The sequence below is a fragment of the Ranitomeya imitator genome, chromosome 2, assembly GCF_032444005.1.
Source record: "Ranitomeya imitator isolate aRanImi1 chromosome 2, aRanImi1.pri, whole genome shotgun sequence".
In the NCBI taxonomy this organism is placed as follows: domain Eukaryota; kingdom Metazoa; phylum Chordata; class Amphibia; order Anura; family Dendrobatidae; genus Ranitomeya; species Ranitomeya imitator.
The window spans coordinates 681,124,303-681,141,887 of NC_091283.1; positions in this window are offsets into that span (position 1 = coordinate 681,124,303).

Sequence of the window (17,585 nt, forward strand, 5' to 3'; positions counted from 1 at the left end):
AGGCTCGGTACAGTTGAGGTTCCTGTGTGCTTAGCGGTGTGCCCCTCATCTGATAGGTGGTGAACCTCCGAATATGCTTCAGTATCCTGAGGGAGGACTGGCTCGATAGTCGAAGGCTGCTAAGCGTTTCAAAATAGTCGTTTACTCGGCCATGCATTGTAACGTACTCCAGAGTAAGAGCTTTTGGGTTGATAAAGAACAGGAACCTAGTCAAGTTCGATACCTCCTGTTGGCAGTCGGGGACCCCAAGTGTAACCGATAGATACGACTGGAACCCCTTCAGTATGGGGTGATCCATTGAATGGCGCTTATACAAGCCGGCGGTCTTTGTAGCCAGGCGTTTTTGGTTTTTCCACTGCGTACCCTGAATCCTTAAAGCACTGCCATCCACGATCTCCTCATCGGCGATGTGGTCAGATAAGCTCCCGGTGTGTTCAGGCTCTGGGCATGGGTCTCCCTCCAACCCACCTGCCGGCTGTACATGGGCAGGCATGTCCGCCATAAGAGAATCTGGCTCCACCCGGGGCATGGAGCAGGGCGCCAAACTGTCTGTTTGTTCCTGAGCGGGCCCTTCGGAGGTTAATGGCGTGTCGTGCGACTCAAAACTCGGCTTATTTACCACTAAGAAGCCGCTACCTTCCACAAAGGAGACAGTCTCCACAGGGATTTGAGAGGCTTGAGCTCGCTGAACTGGATACTTGTTCCCTTTTCCGCAATACATTGAAGGGTATCCCTGGCGGTAGCTAAGGCATTTTGTACCTCAGAATCACTCTCGGTTCTCAGGCATACTCTTTTCAAATGTGTGGACATATATTTGTTTACTTTGTGGCACTTGGGGCAGGTAAGCGGTGTCCGTTTGTGGCTATGGGGGCAACAGAAATAGAAATGTCACTCCCGCTGCAGTCACACAACCCCGCTAAAAGGTACATCCGTACCGAGCTCTAAACGCAAACTTTTACTAGTCGCTAACTTCAAATAAATGCGGTCAAAGAATGGCTTCTACTTACCGCTCCATGTGGAAGTGTTTCCCGCACTCGAATTCAGCGTGAACGTCCGAAAATATATGTTTTTAAAGCGAGTAAATCTGCGCGCCGCTGGGACCTGAGGTAAACTGATTTACCTCAGTGACGAGCTGCCTCACCTGCGCGCCGCGGCGGGCGCTTCCTGTTAACTGTTTCCACGTCGGCCGCGTCGGCCGCGTCGGCCGCTTACTGTTATACGGCATCCCAGGTGGTGAGGCATCCCCAGGGTTGTCACCCTAACGGCTGATTATCACCGCTACGGTTGTTGGAAAAATCCCTTCAGGGATCTATTTCCCAATCTCTCTGTGAGAACTCTGACACTGTTGATGTTTTGCTGCACTCCCTTAAACGTATTTTCAGGATGCCAGATACTTTCTCTGGAGAAAAGGAGAAATTCCATACGTTCAGGGAGAATTGTAACCTGCTGTTTTCTCTTAGACACCGATCCCCTTGTAATGAGTGTCAGCGGGTGGGATAATTATTTCCTTACTTCGGGAGGGACCTCAATCATAGGCCTTCTCTTTACCTGCTACTGCCCCTGAACGTATGTCTGTCGATAGGTTTTTTGAGGCCATGCAACTAGTGATGCGCGAACACGCTTGCCACTACTCGTTACTAGCCCGAGTATCACGGTACTCGTCATACTCGGCGAGCAGAAAGCATTTCCTGGATTACTCGGCGGGAACTGGTTTTCTCCACCCAGCATTTTTGGCAGACGTTAGAGACCCATTCACGCAACAGGGATTGTCTGACAGGCCATGAAACGCCGCAGCCATCTTTGCTGTGGTCGTGCAGTGATTGGCTTGGCTGCACAGCATCCTCACGAGTATAAGAGACCTGGCGCCTCCCTGCTCGCGGCATTCAGCTCCGGATTCAGCAAGTGTAGGGAGAGCTGCTGCAGAGATAGGGTCAGAATCGTGGTTTTAATAGTTATAGTTCTGCAATGGTTCAGTCCACACCTCCTGAGAAACCAACAGTCCTTTTTAGGGCTAATTCGTGGGTCCCGAGATTGCAGCGCTAGGTAAGCAGAGCACAGTATATCCACATCAGTGCAAGGCCTGCAGGCAATGTATGTGCTGTGATGCAGTGACCCCTGTAACAGCTAGGGGACGATGTATGTGCTCCCCATGATATGCATGGAGGCATAATGGGGATAGAGTGTCCGGCATTGTGGTGAATGGCTGGTATGTGTCGCAGAGGAGAAGGTCTTCTGCGCTGTAAGCCTACCTTGATAAGGGAAGCTGCTCCCTGCAATACAACCCAAAGTATTTGGTCTTTGGTGCACATGAGCACTAAGATGTTGTTTAGTGAATCTGGGTCCGGGTTGCCGGTAGCTATGAGAGATGGGAGGGTCTGGCTACCCACATACCTCACCACTGGGTGAGGGTGCTCACTGTACCCCTTTTTCCTGCGGGAAGTGCAGGTGTTTGAGGACCTGCAGGGATGTCAGGATCACGTGACCAGCCCATGTGATCCATACCTCACCTGTGGGGTGTGGTTACAAGGTACCTAATGTGACCAGCGTGTGGGTCACATGTTCCTGTATGCTCTCTGAGTGTGGACCTGAATGGTTCTGTGCTGGAAGGTCCTGGAAGCCTAAGTGTTGGGAGTGTTGTCTCCCTGTAGAGCATGTGGTGGGACACTGGTACTGGTGGCCTGGGGTGTTGGATGGTCCCAGCCGGGGACAGACGTCCTGAATAGCACCCGGACAGGTCACCTGTGGTGAGGACCTTGGACTGACGAGGAGTCAGCCTGTTGAGCAGGAGCTCCTGAGAGGTAACCCCGGGTATGGGGAAAGGACTATGTGCCTTGATAAAGGGCAGTTACTGAACTGTGCAGTCACCCATTGACTGGAGAGATACAGGCGTGACTATGTGTAAACTATTGATGTGAATCCTGCAACACTGACAAGCAGGTAATCCAGACTATGTATGCTTGGCTCCAAAGCGAGCCTGAATATTGGTCGGTCTCTACCAAGTGTGTATGGTCACAGTCCTGATGGAGCAGAGTAATGCTATGAACACTGTTACCGTATATACTCCAGTATAAGCCGAGATTTTCAGCCAATTTTTTTTAGGCTGAAAGTCCCCCTCTTGGCTTATACTCGAGTCATACCCAGGGGTCGGCAGGGGAGGGGGAGTGGGGGCTGTCTAATAATGCTCACCTACTCCAGGCGCGGTCCCTGCAGGTCCCTGGCTTCCCGGCAGCAGCAGCTTCTTCCTCTACTGAGCGTTCACATGGTACCGCTCATTACAGTAATGAATATGCGGCTCCACCTCCCATAGAGGTGGAGCCGCATATTCATTACTGTAATGAGCGGTAACGGTGACCGCTCAGTACAGGATGAAGCTGCGGCGTCGGGGAAGCAGGGACTGCACAGCGCCAGGACCAGGTGAGTATATCAGGGAGGGGGAGCGCTGCGCTGCGCGATAGTCACCTTTCCTCGTTCCAGCCACCGCTCTGTCTTCAGCTGTGACGCTCAGGTCAGAGGGCGCGGTGACGTAGTCAGTGCTCGCCCTCTGATGAACGTCAGTGCTGAACATTGAGTGGCACCGGAACGAGGAGCAGGTGACTATTGAAAGTGCCGGGGGCCTGAGCGACGGAGAGGTGAGTATGTGATTTTTTTTTATCGCAGCAACAGCAAATGGGCAAGTGTCTGTATGGAGCATCTATGGGGCCCTAACGTTTGTGCAGCACTATATGGGGCCATAACGTTTGTGCAGCACTATATGGGGCCATAACATTTGTGCAGCACTATATGGGGCAAGTGTTTTGTATGGAGCATCTATGGGGCCATAATGTTTGTGCAGCACTACATGGGGCCATAACGTTTGTGCAGCACTATATGGGGCCATAAAGTTTGTGCAGCACTATATGGGGCAAGTGTTTTGTATGGAGCATCTATGGGGCCATAACGTTTGTGCCGCACTATATGGGGCCATAACTTTTGTGCAGCACTATATGGGGCCATAAAGTTTGTGCAGCACTATATGGGGCAAGTGTTTTGTATGGAGCATCTATGGGGCCATAACGTTTGTGCAGCACTATATGGGACCATAACGTTTGTGCAGCACTATATGGGGCAAGTGTTTGTATGGAGCATCTATGGGGCCATAATGTTTGTGCAGCACTAAATGGGGCAAGTGTTTTTTATGCAGCATGTATGGGGCCATAATGTTTGTGCAGCACTATATGGGGCAAATATCTTTATAGAGCATCTTATGGGGCCATAATCAGCATTTGTGCAGCATTATATGGGGCAAATGTGTCTATGGAGCATCTTATGGGGTCTTTATTAACCTTTATGCAGGATTATATGGGGCATATTTTAATATGGAGCATCTTATGGGGCCACCATAAACTTTAGGGAGCATTATATGGGGCTCCTGATTCAATATGGATATTCAAAAACACTTAACCTACTGATGTCTCAATTAATTTTACTTTTATTGGTATCTATTTTTACTTTTGACATTTACCGGTAGCTGTTGCATTTCCCACCCTAGGCTTATACTCGAGTCATTAAGTTTTCCCAGTTTTTTGTGGCAAAATTGGGGGGGTCGGCTTATACTCATGTCGGCTTATACTCGAGTATATACGGTACTTTGTTTTGCCATGCTATGAAGGCTGTTACTTTGTGTATGTTTTGTGCCACTGGGGTTTATGGAGTAATAAAACCTAGCTGAACTTTTATAGAAATACGGTCTTTCTGTGTGTTATATCGCTGCCAAGAGAGTATACCCCCAACGCGTTAGTGAGCGCTATCTCACATTGCGTACATAACTCCCACTGCATCCCTCACAAAGCTCCAGAACTGTCTGCTGCTGCTTATTTACTATATACCTAGCTGCAGTTTTCATTTTTTTTTTTTTTATAAATTCACCCAAAAGCGATATGAAAAAATGAATACAGTTTGTTATGTCAGGCTGAGGGCAGATGTTTGTTTTTGAAAAATCGTTTTCTGCAGGCATACGTGGCATAGTTCTGTCTGCTAGCCTTGTGCCACTGTTATTTTTTTTTTTTTTATTCAGCCAAAAGCAAAATAAAATTTAATTCAGTCTGTATTAGACAGCCCCTGCTCCCCTTCCCCTGCTGACACCTGGGTATGACTCGGGTATAAGTCGAGAGGAGGACTTTCAGCCCAAAAAAATGGGCAGAAAATCTCGGCTTATACTCGAGTATATACGGTAATTGGGAGGAAAGAGCACTATTGTGGCATCTCCATTGCTTTGATATATCCCGCTCAGGTTCATCTACCTTTTTTAATGCACTAATGCACCTTCACTGGTTTTAGGGTATTTTACCTATTAAAGGGGTTGTCCACTACTTTCAATTAACCCCCCCCCCCAATGTATCCCCCCGTGGCCCCTAATGAATTTTGTAAATACTTTCTGTTGCCGTTTTCGCCTGTGAGCGGCGCTATGCTGGTGGCTGAGTCCGGGTCACAGGACCCCAGGCTGCAGCTGCCGCTAATTTCCGCCGACGTCACATCAATTTTCTGGGTCCAGTGACCCAGCCTCCACAGACAGCGGTCACTCATAAAGAGTGACTGGGCTGTGGGCGGTGCTGGGAGCTGCAGGGCTGTGCTGGGGGTGGGTGGGGCTAGGCAGGGATGTGCACGCTGTGGTGGGATGTGGGGGGCTGTGCTGGGATGTGTGGGCATGGGGGGGGGTCTACGTGGCTGTGCCGGAATGTGCGGGCACGGGGGGGGTCTGCGTGGCTGCTCCGGGATGTGCGAGCGCCGGGCGATGCGGCTGCACCGGGATGTGTGGGCGCCAGGCGGTGCGGCTGCTTGGGATGTGTGGGCGCCTGGCGGTGCGGCTGCACCAGGATGCGGGGCGCCGAGATGTGTGGGCGCCGGGCGGTGCTGGGTTCTGCGGGTGTGCGGTGGTCCGCTGGCCATGCTGGGGTCTGCTTCGGGCGAGGCGGTCATTGACGTGTGTGTCTTTGTGTGCAGCCATCGTCCGATGAGACTAAAAGACCCATTGGGCAATGCCTGCTACAGTGACAGTGAGTGACACATTAGCCAATGATGGGACAGTAGTAGTCCCATCATCCGGCTAATTTGTTGAAAGTAAAAAAAACAACAAAAAAAACACATACGCATATTTACAGTGCATACAACATACATACATTACACACATACAGACATACATACAGACATGCAACATGCAATGTGCAACATGCAACATGCGACATGCGGCATGTGACTTGTGGCATGTGACATGTGACATGTGACATGCGACGTGAAGCATGCGACATGTGACATGCAACATGTGACATGCAAGATGCAACATGCCACATACAGTACATACATACATCATACATATAAACATACAGTACATATAACATAAATTACATACCATCACTTGTCACTTTGATCCCCAAAGCCATTTGTCACCTGTAAAAAATATTAAAATAACAAACAAACACTATACTCCCTGATCCGCAGATACCCAATTAAAGCAAGTGTTCCGTGGCGATCTCCCGTGGAGAGCAGCAGCATCAGCTGATGTGACCACTCTCCAGGGGCTCCAGGAATACAATGATGGAAGGTATCCTTCCACAATGTATTCGCCACAATGTATTCCTACGCCACTGTGAGAAAATAGTCCTTAGTCTCACTTCTGGCACTGCTGTGTGAGAAAGTTCCCATGCAGCAATGGCATAAAGTGAGACCAGTGAACTAAGGTAACTTCTCAGTGATGCACTGCAGGAGCCATTGTCTCCTGTCAGTGTGTCACTGGAGGACCTATAGAGCAGTGACATCACCCGATGTCATTGTTCTATAGGGGAGATCTTCGAGGGACACTCGTTATTAATTGGACTACGGCGGACAGGGAGTATACGGTTTATTTTAATTTTTTGCAGGTGATCGAGTATGGTAAGTATGGTTAAATTAAGAATATTAAAATAGTTTTTTTCTGGCTGTGTCTATTTTTTTTAACTCTTTCACTACTCCAAAGACATACTGATAGGGAACTTAGATTGTGAGCCCCATCGGGGGCAGTGATGATAATGTGTGGGCGGCTGCAGGCTGTTATTTGTAGCCGGAGGGGGGCCAATGTCCATGGCCCCTCTCTAGGCTATGAATATCAGCCCGCAGCTGTCTGCGTAGACTTTCTGGCTATAAAATATAGGGGAACCCCACGTCATTTTGGGGGGTCCCCTTAGTTTACTAGCCACTAAAGGCTACGCAGACAGCTGTGGGCTGATATTCATAGCCTAGAGAGGGGCCATGGGTATTAACCCCTTCCCAGGCTACAAATATTGGCCCCGGCCGTCGGCTTTCCCCCTCTGTAGCAGAAAATTGCGCGGGAGCCCACACCATTTTTTTTTTACCTGAAACATATTGTTCATTAACCCCTTTCTGCCAGCTTACGGAATAGTACGTCAGCTGGCAGTATCCCCCGCTTTGGAGGTGGGCTCCGGCGGTGAGCCCACTTCAATGCTGCAAAATGTCAGCTGTTTTCAATAAAAAAAGGATTAGCCTGATTGCTAAACGGCATAGCGAGAAAAAAATCAAAAGCAAAAATTATGGATTTTTTTGTCGCTGTGACATTGCATTAAAATGCAATAACTGGCGATAAAAAGGACATATCTGCACAAAAGTGGTATCATTAAAAGTCATCTCGGCCTGCAAAAAAATTAGCCCTCACCCAACCCGATATCTCAGAAAATATAGATGCTACGGGTGTCAGAAAATAGCAAAATTATTTTATTTATTTTTTAGCAAAGTTTGGAAATGTTTTTCACTACTTAGATAAAAAATAACCTCGACATATTTGGTGTCTATGAACTCGTAATCACCTGAAGAATCATAATGGCAGGTCAGTTATTTTGTGCGATTTTGATGCGTTTTTTGGTATGGTTTTGACTGAGATTTTGGTGTGTTTTTGATTCAGCTTTTGGTGCAGTTTTGATGCGTTTTTTATGCAGTTTTTTGGCGGTTTTGATGCGTTTTTGATGTGGTTTTTGCGCAGTTTTGATGTAGTTTTTGGTGCAGTTTTTGCGTCGTTTTTATGCGTTTTTTAATGCTTTTTTGTATGCGTTTTGAAAGCTAAATAAAGATGTATTATTGAACAAAAAAAAGATTTGTGATGTCATTATTGTCCAACATCCTCTTTTACATTTGTCCAACCCACACTTCATTACACACACAGATAGACAGATGGATGAGATGGATAGATAGATCTACATATAGATCGATCTATAGATGCATACATCTATCTATTCATATATCTATCTATAGATATCTGGATAGATATATATATGGATAGATATATCTATTGATAGATGTATGGATAGTGTAGGGTGCGCGTCCACTGTCCGGATTACATCCGGAGTAGTTGCAGATTGAATGCCGCGTACTTGTAGTCCCATCGGATGATGCCTGCACACACACACACACACATACCCCAAAGACCCCCCGCACAGATCCGCACACACCCTGACAGCCACGGAAACACACCCGAACAGTCCCGCACACACATACACGCACACAGTCAATGCCCACACACTTTCCTCCTCCCGAATTGCAGCGTTTCTCGGATCCACATCCGCAGCAAGACTGCAGATCTTTTTTATATCTGCAGTTTTGCTGCGGATGTGCCCGACTCAATGCAAGTCTATGCCTGCAGAAACACTGCAGTTCCGCACAAAAGAAGTGACATGCTGCGGAAAAAAAAGCTGCGTTTCGGTGCGGCCTTTTCCACAGCATGTGCACAACAAGTCTGCGGCTCCCATAGACTTACATTGGTTGTGCACTACACTGCGGATTTGATGCAATTCCGTGCGGCAAAAAAAGCTGCGGAACTGCAATCAAATCCGCAACGTGTGCACACAGCCTTAGCATTTAGTGAACCTAGCAAAAAAAGCCAAGCAAAAAACAAGGGTAGGATTGCACTTTTTTTTGCAATTTCATCGCACTTTGAATTTTTTCACATTTGCTGTTACACATGGTAAAACCAATGATGTCGTTCAAAAGGAAAAAAACAAGCCCTCACATGGCCGTATTGACAGAAAAATTATGGCTCTGGAAAGAAGGGGAGCGATAAACGAAAAAAGCTCCAGGAGTGAAAGGGTTTAGAAACATGGATATGGACATAGCTATGGAAAAACACATAGATATGTAGATATATCTCTGCATGTATCTATCTATCCATCTATCTATGATAATAATTAGGGTTGAGTGACTTTTACTTTTTTAGGGTAGAGTCGGGTTTTGCGAAACCCGACTATCTCAAAAGTCGAGTCGAGTGAAATCGGTTGATTATCGCGTAAAGTCGGGGTTGGGATCAACCGAAATAGGAAACCCAATGCAAGTCAATGGGGGAGCATAGTCGGCAGTGAGTGGAGGCCATGAAAACACCTACAGTGCCCATTTTAATGGCAAAAACATCCATTCTTGGTAGTGAAGCTTGTCGATCTTAATTTACCTTATAATAATAGTTAGGCATTGGAAATTGGGGGTCATTTGGCTAAAGTTGTGGGGGGTATGGTGGTTCAAGTATGTAGTGGGCCCAGGAAATGTGGACCACGTCACGGCAGTGGAGCAGGGAGAGGTAAGTATTTCAACTTTGCAAGTGCTGTGATCCTGAGCAAGCAGGGGGGGCCCACTCGTTCGCATTGGCACTGGCACAGGGCCCCTCAAAGTACAGCGGTGTGTTTGCACAGCGGGGGCGCCTCCCACCGGCAGCGGCACTTTTGTTCCCACCTGATGAAGGAACCTGCACTTTCATCTACACCTTCCTCTTTGTCCCCGTGTAAGGTGGTATAGTATGTGGGAAGGGGAACCTCACTTTCAGCAGGGTCAGAATCTGGCTGTGTAGCGTGCAAGGGGAATGTAGCGGTCTGGGTCAATGTACCAGCAGAGTCATCTAGCACTGGCTGGGCAATGGGCAGGATGAGGAGGAAACACAGATATAGGCCCAAATAATAAAGTGGGCTAAATGCATTTCAAAATTGGTAACAGGACTAACCAGGCGGCATTGCTTTGTTCAGTGGAGGACAACAGTAATGAGAGGCTGACACAGTGAGTAGGCCCAAATCAGTAAGTAGTCTAAATGCAGTTCAAAATTGGTAACTGCTTTGTTCAGTGGAGGAGAACACCTTGGAGCGGCAGACATAGTTAGTAGGCCCCAACCAAACTAGTAGTCCCACTGCAGTTGTTCCATTTAACAACTATTTAACAAGCGCCTGAAGATAGAAGCTCAAGAAAGGCAACCAGGGGAACACCTTGGAGTGGCAGACACTGTTAGTAGGCCCCAATCAAGCTAGTAGCCCCACTGCAGTTTTAAAATTCCGATAGGCTGAAAACCTGATAATTGCAGGTCCTTTTTTTAAAGTGGACAGCTGTATTGAGTGGCGCAGCCAGACACTGCTAGTAGGCCTTACACCACAAAGTTGGCTCGATGCAGGTTTAAAAAAGGTTACATGGGTACACGGTCAGTATTGGTGTGGTCAGTGGAGGACAATTGGAAGGAGGGACCGCAGACAGACTTAGTAGGGCTAAAATAAAAAAAGTGGCTCTATGCACTTTTAAATAGCATCCAGGGGTACACGGTCAGCATTGGTGTGGTCAGTGGAGGACTATTGGAAGGAGGGGCCGCAGACAGACTTAGTAGGCCTAAAATAAAAAAGTGGCTCTATGCACTTTTAAATAGCATCCAGGGGTACACAGTCAGCATTGGTGTGGTCAGTAGAGGACTATTGGAATGAGGGACCGCAGACAGACTTAGTAGGCCTAAAATAAAAAAGGTGGCTCTATGCACTTTTAAATAGCATCCAGGGGTACACGGTCAGCATTGGTGTGGTCAGTGGAGGACTATTGGAAAGAGGGACCGCAGACAGACTTAGTAGGCCTAAAATAAAAAAACGTGGCTATATGCACTTTTAAATAGCATCCAGGGGTACACAGGCAGCATTGGTGTGGTAAGTGGAGGACTATTGGAAGGAGGGACCACAGACAGACTTAGTAGGCCTAAAATAAAAAAGGTGGCTCTATGCACTTTTAAATAGCATCCAGGGGTACACAGGTAGCATTGGTGTGGTCAGTGGAGGACTATTGGAAGGAGGGACCGCAGACAGACTTAGTAGGCCTAAAATAAAAAAGGTGGCTCTATGCACTTTTAAATAGCATCCAGGGGTACATGGTCAGCATTGGTGTGGTCAGTGGAGGACTATTGGAAGGAGGGACCGCAGACAGACTTGGTAGGCCTAAAATAAAAAAGGGGCTCTATGCACTTTTAAATAGCATCCAGGGGTACACAGGCAGCATTGATGTGGTCAGTGGAGGACTATTGGAAGGAGGGACCACAGACAGACTTAGTAGGCCTAAAATAAAAAAAGGTGGCTCTATCCACTTTTAAATAGCATCCAGGGGAACATGGTCAGCATTGGTGTGGTCAGTGGAGGACTATTGGAAGGAGGGACCGCAGACAGACTTAGTAGGCCTAAAATAAAAAAAAGGTGGCTCTATGCACTTTTAAATAGCATCCAGGGGCACACAGGCAGCATTGGTGTGGTCAGTGGAGGACTATTGGAAGGAGGGACCGCAGACAGACTTAGTAGGCCTAAAATAAAAAAAGGTGGCTCTATGCACTTTTAAATAGCATCCAGGGGCACACAGACAGCATTGGTGTGGTCAGTGGAGGACTATTGGAAGGAGGGACCGCAGACAGACTTAGTAGGCCTAAAATAAAAAAAGGTGGCTCTATGCACTTTTAAATAGCATCCAGGGTTACACGGTCAGCATTGGTGTGGTCAGTGGAGGACTATTGGAAGGAGGGACCGCAGACAGACTTAGTAGGCCTAAAATAAAAAAGGTGGCTCTATGCACTTTTAAATAACATCCAGGGGTACACAGGCAGCTTTGGTGTGGTCAGTGGAGGACTATTGGAAGGAGGGACCGCAGACAGACTTAGTAGGCCTAAAATAAAAAAAGGGCGCTCTATGCACTTTTAAATAGCATCCAGGGGTACACAGGCAGCATTGGTGTGGTCAGTGGAGGACTTTTGGAAGGAGGGACCGCAGACAGACTTAGTAGGCCTAAAATAAAAAAAGGTGGCTCAATGCACTTTTAAATAGCATCCAGGGTACACAGGCAGCATTGGTGTGGTCATTGGAGGACTATTGGAAGGAATGTCTGACACAGTTAGTACTCCAAAAGAATACATAGATGTTAATGTCTCGCAAAAAAAACAAAGCCCAAAAAAAGGTTGGCATACTTAGGTACAGGGGTGGGCTCCTCTGCTGACTTTCAGACATTGTTATTTGGCGCAAAGTATTTACTGGTGTAAATGTAGGACAGGGCCACTGAATATTTTAAGTATCATCATATATGTCAACAAATTGGTATTGTCAGTGCCAGGCAATGAAGGATTTCACCGTATAGACTAAACAGCAGTGGAGCAGTGACAGATAATTTTGCAAGTGGTAGAGCTCAGTTTTAGCTTGGGGGTTGGGGGGCACTCTCTCGTGCCCGGCGGTACTGGCCAAAGGCCCCTCATGTTGCAACGGTGTGTCTGACGTTGGGTGCGCACCACCACCGCCAGAGACACATCATCGTACTATGAGGGACCCGATGCTAATGCCGGCGACCAAAAGTGGGCACACCCACCTCTTCAGAAAAAAAGGCACTCTCACGGATGCTTTCGCCAAGTGGCGAGACCACGACCCCGTGGGGGGAGTCAGCCCATTTAGGGAGGTGTAAACGTGTCGTATGCTGGACATACAGCAGCTGCAAATGGTGAAATTGGAACACTCAGTAAGACCAGTCCAAAAGCAAGACCTTTTTAAAGGAAAGCTAGGTGTAAGCCGGGAAAGATGGGGCAAAATAATTAGAAATCCATGAGTGGTTCATTTTAATGAAGGTTAGATCATCAACATTTTGAGTAGCCAGACGAGTCCTTTTTTTGGTCAGTATTGAACCAGCAGCACTGAATAATCTTTCTGATAGCACACTAGCTGCTGGGCAAGCGAGCTCCTGCAATGCATATTTGGACAATTCAGGCCAGGTGTCTATTTTGGATTCCCAATAATCAAATGGGAATGACGGGTGAGGGAGAACATCGATAGGGGAGGAAAAATAGTTAGTAACCATACTGGACAAATGTTGTCTCCTGTCACTTTGAATTGATGCTGCAGTACCTGTCCTGTCTGCGGTCATTGTGAAATTACTCCACAACCTGGTCAGAAAACCCCTCTGTCCAACTCCACTTCTGATTTGTGCACCTCTAACACCTCTGCCCTGTTGCCCCCGGCAGCTCATGTGAGAACCATCACCGGCGCTGTGTGCTGGGAATGCCTGAATCAAATAGTCAACAAGAGTTGCTTGTTTGGTTGCAATTATTTGTTCAAGGTTCTCATGTGGCATGATGTTTTGCAGTTTCCCCTTATAGCGTGGATCTAGAAGGGAGGCCAACCAGTAATCGTCATCGGTCATCATTTTTATAATGCGGGGGTCCCTTTTTAGGATACGCAAGGCATAATCCACCATGTGGGCCAGTGTTCCAGTTGTTAATTCACTGCTTGTGCTGGGTTGAGGAGCACTTTCGGGCAAATCAACATCACTTGCCTCCCTCAAAAACCCTGAACCTGGCCTTGCAACGCCACTAGTTTCTATTGCCCCCTGAGAAGCTTCCTCATCCAAAAAATACTCATCCCCATCATCCTCCTCGTCCTCCTCCTTTTCGCCCGCCACCTCGTCCAGTAGACTTCCCTGACCAGACAATGGCTGACTGTCATCATGGCTTCCCTCGTCCTCGGCTGCAGACGCCTGCTCCTTTATCTGCATCACACTTTGCATCAGCAGTGGCATTAGGGGGATGCTCATGCTTATTATGGCGTTGTCTGCACTAACCAGCCGTGTGCATTCCTCAAAACACTGAAGGACTTCACAGAGGTCTTGTAGCTTCGACCACTGCACACCTGACAACTCCATGTCTGCCATCCAACTGCCTGCCCGTGTATGTGTATCCTCCCACAAATACATAACAGCACGCCTCTGTTCGCACAGTCTCTGAAGCATGTGCAGTGTGGAGTTCCACCTTGTTGCAACATCGATGATTAGGCGATGCTGGGGAAGGTTCAAAGATCGCTGATGGTTCTGCATACGGCTGGAGTGTATGGGCGAACGGCGGATGTGCAAGCAAAGTCTGCGCACCTTCAGGAGCAGGTCGGGTAACCCCGGATAACTTTTCAGGAAGCACTGCACCACCAGATTTAAGGTGTGAGCCAGGCAAGGAATGTGTTTCAGTTGTGAAAGGGCTATGGCAGCCATAAAATTCCTTCCGTTATCACTCACAACCTTGCCTGCCTCAAGATGTACACTGCCCAGCCATGACTGAGTATCTTGCTGCAAGAACTCGGACAGAACTTCCGCGGTGTGTCTGTTGCCGCCCAAACACTTCATTGCCAATACAGCCTGTTGACGCTTGCCACTAGCTGTTCCATAATGGGACACCTCGTGTGCAACAGTGGCAGCTGCAGATGGAGTGGTCGTGCGACTGTGGTCTGTGGACGAGCTGTTGCTTCTGCTGGAGGACGAGGAGGAGGAGGAGGAGGGGGGGCCAACGCCTACAGCCAACTGTTTCCTAGACCGTGGGCTAGGCAGAATTGTCCCAATATTGCTGTCCCCTGTGGACCCGGCATCCACCACATTAACCCAGTGTGCAGTGATGGACACGTAACGCCCCTGGCCATGCCTACTGGTCCATGCATCTGTTGTCAGGTGCACCTTTCTACTCACAGATTGCCTGAGTGCATGGACAATGCAGTCTTTTACGTGCTGGTGGAGGGCTGGGATGGCTTTTCTCGAAAAGAAGTGTCGACTGGGTAGCTCGTAGTGTGGTACAGCATAGTCCATCAGGGCTTTGAAAGCTTCGCTTTCAACTAACCGGTAGGGCATCTTCTCTAACGAGATTAGTCTAGCAATGTGGGCGTTCAAGCCCTGTGTACGCGGATGAGAGGATGAGTACTTCCTTTTCCTAACGAGAGTCTCTTGTAGGGGGAGCTGGACTGGAGAGCTGCATATGGTGGTACTAGCGGGGGTGCCGGTGGACATGGCAGACTGAGAGAGGGTTGGTGATGGTATTCTTGCTGTTGGCCTACATACAGTGTTTCCTACCAAGAACCTGGTGATTCCCTGACTGCTTTGGCCTTGCGACAAAACCTCCACATTTGCTGCAGGTGGTGTGGTAAACGTTGGGCTTACAGTGAGGGAAGGGATGTAGCATTGCTGACTAGCTTCATTGTGAGAGGATGCAACGTTAAGGGATGTTTGGTAGTTAGTCCAGGCTTGCAAGTGCATGGTGTTTAAATGTCTACGCATGCAACTTGTATTTAGACTTTTAACATTCTGACCTCTGCTGAAGGTCCTTGAGCATTTCTTACAGATGACTTTGCACTGATCATTTGGATGTTGGTTAAAAAAAATGCCAGACTGCACTCTTCCTACTATTGGATACCTTTTCAGACATTGCACACTGAGCTACTTTAACCGGATGGCCACGCTGTCCTACAACTGGTTTTGGTTTAGCCACACGTATTTGGCCAGAGACGGCCCTGCCAGATGTAACCTGTTGCGATGTTGATGCCTGCTGTGGCTCATCCGCTTCAGAGCTAGTGCCGGCTGCATCCTGTTCCCCCAATGGCTGCCAATCGGGGTCAAGAACTGGGTCATCTATGACCTCCTCTTCTATGTCCTGTGCACCTTCCTCTGTGTCACCATGTGCATCTGTGCATCTGTGCACTCCATGTCCGATTCATCTTGTAATGGGCATGAACTGTTAACAATTTCCCTTTCTAAACCAGGAACGGTATGTGTAAAGAGCTCCATGGAGTACCCCGTTGTGTCGCCTGACGCATCCTTCTCTGTTGTTCTGGGTGAAGAACGCAAGGAAGCGACTTGTCCCTGACCGGGAACATCCACTGATGACACACTGCTTTTACATTTTGCAGTTTCCGAGGAGGAGGCAAAAGAGCTAGAGGCAGAGTCAACAAGGAAAGCCAAAACTTGTTCCTGCTGCTCCGGCTTTACAAGCGATTTTCCTACTCCCAGAAAAGGGAGCGTTCGAGGCCTTGTGTTGCCAGATGATGACGGTGGCTGAACAACTCGAGACTTAGGTGCTATATTGCTTTTCCCACGACCACCTGATGCTCCACCACCACTACCATCATTACCAGCTGGCAATGACCGCCCACAGCCACGACCTCTTTCACCAGACTTCCTCATTCTTGGAAATATGTAACCAAACTTACAAACGTTATTTGGAATTGTAAAACCTGTTACAAGGTGGACGCAACTTGTTGTGAATTTAAATCTCCCTTTATAGGTGTGTGAGAGTGCAGGGAAAATCAGGCCCACTGTATTACAGTACACAGTTTCAGTGGCAGACAGTGGCTGACAGATATGCCACTAACAGGACTAACGCAGATGCACAGATTTGCCAATATTAATCTCCCCTTCTTTTTTTTTAGGATGGGAGACTAGTGAATCAATCTTGCCCACTATTTTACAGTATTGTTTCTGTGGCAGAAAATTACTGACAGATACAACAGACTGGACTGGCACAGATTGGCAATATAAATTTCCCTTTTTAGGCGTGGGACAGTGCAGAATAATACAGGCCCAATGTTCCACACTACACAGTTTCAGGGGCAGAAAGTGGCTTGAAGAGATATATATATATATATATATATATATATATATATATATATATATATATATATATATATATATATATATATATATATATATATATATATGGGACTGTACTACAATTACTATCTCCCTACAGTAATCTCAGAAAAGTATGGCAGGCAGCAATAAAAAGGACTGCTGCACACAAAAGTGTGGACAAACAAACAAGATAGCTGTGAAGAAAGGAAGGAACAACAGGATTTGTGCTTTGAAAAAAGCAGTTGGTTTGCACAGCGGCGTACAAACAGCAATGCAGTGATCAGGGAGCCTTATAAGGCAGCCTAATAAGCTACAGAGCTGATGCACCAAAAAAAAAACTCCACTGTCCCTGCAAAGAAAAGGTGGTGTTGGACAGTGGAAATCGCTACAGCACAAGTGGTTTGGGGGTTTATATTCCCTGCCTAACGCTATCCCTGCTTCTGACGAAGCGGCAACAACCCTTTCCCTATGCTCAGATCAGCAGCAGTAAGATGGCGGTCAGCGTGCACGCCCCTTTATAGCCCCTGTGACGCCGCAGAAAGCAAGCCAATCACTGCCATGCCCTTCTCTAAGATGGTGGGGACCGAGAACTATGTCATCACGCTGCCCACACTCTGCGTCCTCCTTCATTACATAGTTACATAGTTATTAAAATTGAAGGAAGACTATAAGTCCATCTAGTTCAACCCATAGCCTAACCTAACATTCCCTAACATGTTGATCCAGAGGAAGGCAAAAAAAAACCATGTGGCAAAAAAGTGCATTTGGACATTGGTTGAGAAATGGCGCTGAACGCGTCATATGAAACGCGACTTTGGCGCGAAGGTCGCGTACCGCATGGCCGACCCCACACAGGGATCGGGTCGGGTTTCATGAAACCC